The 4252-nt window shown below is 35.7% G+C and overlaps 1 long non-coding RNA gene across 1 annotated transcript; it reads right to left on the bottom strand.

Moving 5' to 3' along the window:
- Positions 1–1163: 1163 nt before the first annotated feature.
- Positions 1164–3918, bottom strand: LOC131257548 (uncharacterized). Its single transcript, XR_009177492.1, has 3 exons — positions 3714–3918; positions 1329–1732; positions 1164–1178 (listed from the first exon to the last, which is right to left on the bottom strand). It is a non-coding gene; the product is annotated as an uncharacterized LOC131257548 (long non-coding RNA).
- Positions 3919–4252: the final 334 nt, after the last annotated feature.

The following is a 4252-nucleotide window of genomic DNA, read 5'->3' as shown; positions in this document are numbered from 1 at the left end:
GGGCGACACAACATGAATAAATATTTCTTTGGCGTGATTGTAAGTTTGCTCCCTGTGGTCTGTCCCACCTGAGTTTTGGATCAACATGATTCTTGATATGTGCAGTGAGTTTCAGAAGCTCACCTGATGCACAGTTTGGATTTCACAAGCATATCACTGGTGCACCCTACACAGCTTGAAAATGTTGTAATTAAGGTAGGTTCAAGTGCATGTGATCATTCCCCATCCATCAATCATGCAACCACAGTTTCTGAAAAGTTTTTAGTATGGAAATTTCTTAGAAGATATTAAAATTTTATGAGGTTTTTCTCGGATATATTGGGAATGTTTTGATAAAAATAAAAAATAATAAAAATATTAATTATAAATTAATAGAACTAAAGAGTTAGTTGATAATGATAATAATTAGTTTAATTAGTTGGGATAAGGTTTAGACAGAAGAGTTAAAATTTGAAGGGACTTTATCATAAAATGCCTCTGTGATTTGGATTTTACTGGATAATGCCCCCAGGAAACCCTTTTCAAAAGAAAATTTATATTATTATCTACTTTAATTATATTATTACCTGCTTTTTTTTTGCTTTTTTTTTTTTTTTTTTTTTTTTCTGTTTTTTGTTTTTTCTATAAAAAGTAGTGAATTTATTATTTATTGGGCCCACATGATGTGTGTTTCATTTAACCCATCCAAACAGTAACACTCCAACATAATTATTAAGTGAATCAAGAACATTGGGCATGGAATCACAAGGTGGGACACTCCATGAAAAATAGTATACACAACTCAAAACATCCAAATACTATCACGGCCCATCTAATGATTTCATTGGGCTGATTTTTTATTCATACAATCATCATGGTGGGATTCATATGTTGGATGGCTTAGATGTTGTATACATACCATGAGGGTCCCACAGGTCTCAACTTTCACTCACTTGTAAAGGAAAATTAGATGAGTGCATTTTTGTAATTTCAAAGCACCCACCTGTTCTTCCTAATCGTCCAGGCATTATCTGGTAAAATATTGATTCCTAAGGGATTTTGACTAAAAATCCCAAATTTTAAATAATTATCACATTAATATCAGGATATTATGGGGAAAAATAAAAAACCCAAAAACTTGGAAAGTGATGGTATTTTGAAAATCTCGCGATGCTATTTCGCTGATATCGTTCTTCTACCTTTTTCTATTTTTCATACGCGCACACACCCCCACACACTCACACTGTCGTGGGATTTCACCACCTATGGATACTCGAACCCTTGACCAGTTGTTGAAACTCCTGAGAGTCTACCACCTGATCGCAAGAGTAATTATCATTATCAACTACCTGTTACCAAAAATAATTATCACAGTGCATGCAAGTAGTGCCTAAAGTAAAATGAAATAAAATAAAATAAAATAAAAACAAGAAGAAAAAGAAGAAGCATTAGTTTATATCTAGAACAGTCTATCATATCATAATCATTAAAACACTTAGAATCCATACTTCATACATAACTATTAGAAACTTGCAGGGATTTTCATCCAATGATCACTTAGGGTATCTTCCCCGCCATTGGATGATCAGATGAGTGGACCATCACACTTCAAGAAGAAGCTGAGTAGATGCTGGTGGCTTAGGCCGAGTTGCGGGAGTATGTGGTGGTGGTCCTTTCGGAGGTGAAGGAGCCTTATATGGACGGACTACATAGCTTCTTATAACCATGATCTCCTTGTCCAATTCCACAACATCTGCAATTCAATTATCACAACCATCAATGGGACAAAAATAAAAGTAATAATATAAAAGCAAAATTGCCAATACCTAGCTTGATTTTGAGTTTAACGTCGAAAACCCACTTGATTTTCTTTGAGCATTTTATTGTTTAGCCGCTGTTAGAAGTTTTGAACGAAAATTTCTCAATTTTGGATATATTTAGACATGGTTCCTTGTCCTTTGATCTCTATATAAAGGGCCTAATGAGAATACAGATTTTAAACTTCTATTCTAATCGACTGGTTATTTGATGTAGGGATGAACATGATAAGGTTGATTATTGTTCTCCTCAGGGGGATAACTATTCCGAATCTATAAAGCTTCTTTGGACTTCTCACATATATTCTTTAAATCCACGAGGGAAAATAAGAAAATAGAAATAAATTCTAAGAAATTTGAAATTTGATAAATAGATAAAAATGAATTTACAATCATTTAAATAGTGATACCAAACTTAGGAAGAAGTTTCGAATAAAACTCCAACTCAAACTCCCTAAAATTTGTACCAAAAATAGTAAAATTTTAACTCTAATAAAAATCTTAATTCTAGTAAAATTCTTCTAAATCCTAATTTCTAAAAATAAAAATGTCAAATAAACTTTTGCTAGAAGAGTCCTAGAATGATTACAAGTTATTTTTTCTTTTAAAAAAAGAAAGAAAGTTTAAAACTTAAGAAAATATTAAAAAAAGCAGAATTACTAAAAATATTAATTTTTTCTTAAATTTTCGTTTTTGAGCTAAAAGTGCGCGTTTTCCGACAAAAAGGACAGAAGCGGCCCACTTTTTAGCTTGATTCACCTCGGATGGCACATTTCAGTAAAATTTGATAGGTTATGCATCCCATAACGATAAAGTTATGATAAATTTACTGTTCACCTTCTTTTGGTCCAGCCATACTAGAATGCACCTGTGTCACTTTCTACATCAATATTCCTCTGAATCTGGCTGCGATTTATTTCAGGAAGTCCCAAATGAAAAATACATACCATAGTTTGGCAATCGAGTGAGTCCACCCAAGACTCCTTGAGTCAACTCAACCTGCTCATAGGCCTGGTCACTAGGTTAAGAAAATCAGGCGGTCCCTGACTCAAACCTAGCTTATGGGTCAACTTAGGAGTCAGCTTGGTTTCAATGAGTTAGCTAAGTTAGAAAAGGGGATTTGTTTTTTAAAATTTGTTTTTTTGTTTTGGTTAGAAGTAGTATTGGTAGATGCTGACAAAGCCCCCACGCCGACAATGGATACCCAAATACACACGGAAAAGTTGAGATTAGAGGGGGAAAAAATAATAATCTAAAATTCATATTTGCTAAGAAGAAAAAGGTGTTGGTGGTGGTGGTGGTGACAACAAACGACAGAAGATGAACAGCCAGAAAGAAACGCACATGCAACACTCGGATTAAAAAAAACCCACATATTATGCTGAAGAAAATGCCTGAAAATCTAGATCTAAGAATAAGACAAGAAAAAAGAAAAAATTATGAAAGATGAGTTTCTAGCCATCTAACTGTATACAAAAGTAAATGCATAATAATAATAATAATAATAATAATAAGTGGAATGGGCTGGATTTAAAGCTTGGTGGGGCCCACCTGAGTTTTGGATGCGGCTAAAACTTGGTCTGACCCCTCATCCAAGTGGGACACACACAATGGATGGGCTGGATTTGTGAACCACATTTCGGTGGGCCTAGTAAATGATTATGAATGTTTTAATGGGAGAGTAACCCATCTCAACTGTTGTATGTGGTGTGTCCGACCCAAGTCACAGATTGACTTGATTTTTAATCCGAAGGCCCAACATGGAATGATGCATCTGAATGATGGGGTAGACGTTAGACACACATCATGGTGGGGCCCACAAAGCTCGACCTCATGAAAAGTTCCCACGAGTTCGACCTCATAGTGCAGACACACAGTAAAAAAGTAGAAAAGAGTTAAAGGAGGTAGAGATCTTACTACCAGGAATTCTTATTGCTTGAGTTGCAGTTACGGTGCAAGATATTACGAGCAAAAGGCAGACGATCGGGAAGAGAGAAAGAGTTTTAGGAGTCTTCATGGGAAGAGGAAAGTCTTTGATGGCACGTGGGAGTGGCTTGAGTAGAAGAGGGTGAATTTTCTTGGAGGCTATGAGAACCAGCTTTATAGACGGATGGAAATAAAATGAAGATTTTCATTTTTTCTTGTTTTTAGTCCAACTTTAGTAAAAGCCGCTTTTAAAGATACATTATTGAGAGAGAGAGAGAGAGAGAGATCCCACCATATAGAGAGAGAGAGAGAGAGAGAGAGAGAGAGATCCCACCATCATTCGGGGACTACGAAGCTTTTGTAAGTTAGGTACGGATGTGTGGGCGGGGATTGGGTACTGCCCTCACGAGGACTAGCTAGTGATGGACGGTCCTGTCAGGGGCGTTGTGGGCTTATCGTTAGTTTTATCCACACCGTCCATCCGTTTTGAAAAATCATTTTAGTTGATGATCCCAAAAATGAGGTATATT

The sequence above is a fragment of the Magnolia sinica genome, chromosome 10 (genome assembly GCF_029962835.1).
Source record: "Magnolia sinica isolate HGM2019 chromosome 10, MsV1, whole genome shotgun sequence".
Lineage (NCBI taxonomy): Eukaryota > Viridiplantae > Streptophyta > Magnoliopsida > Magnoliales > Magnoliaceae > Magnolia > Magnolia sinica.
This window is presented reverse-complemented; position numbering and strand designations above follow the sequence as displayed.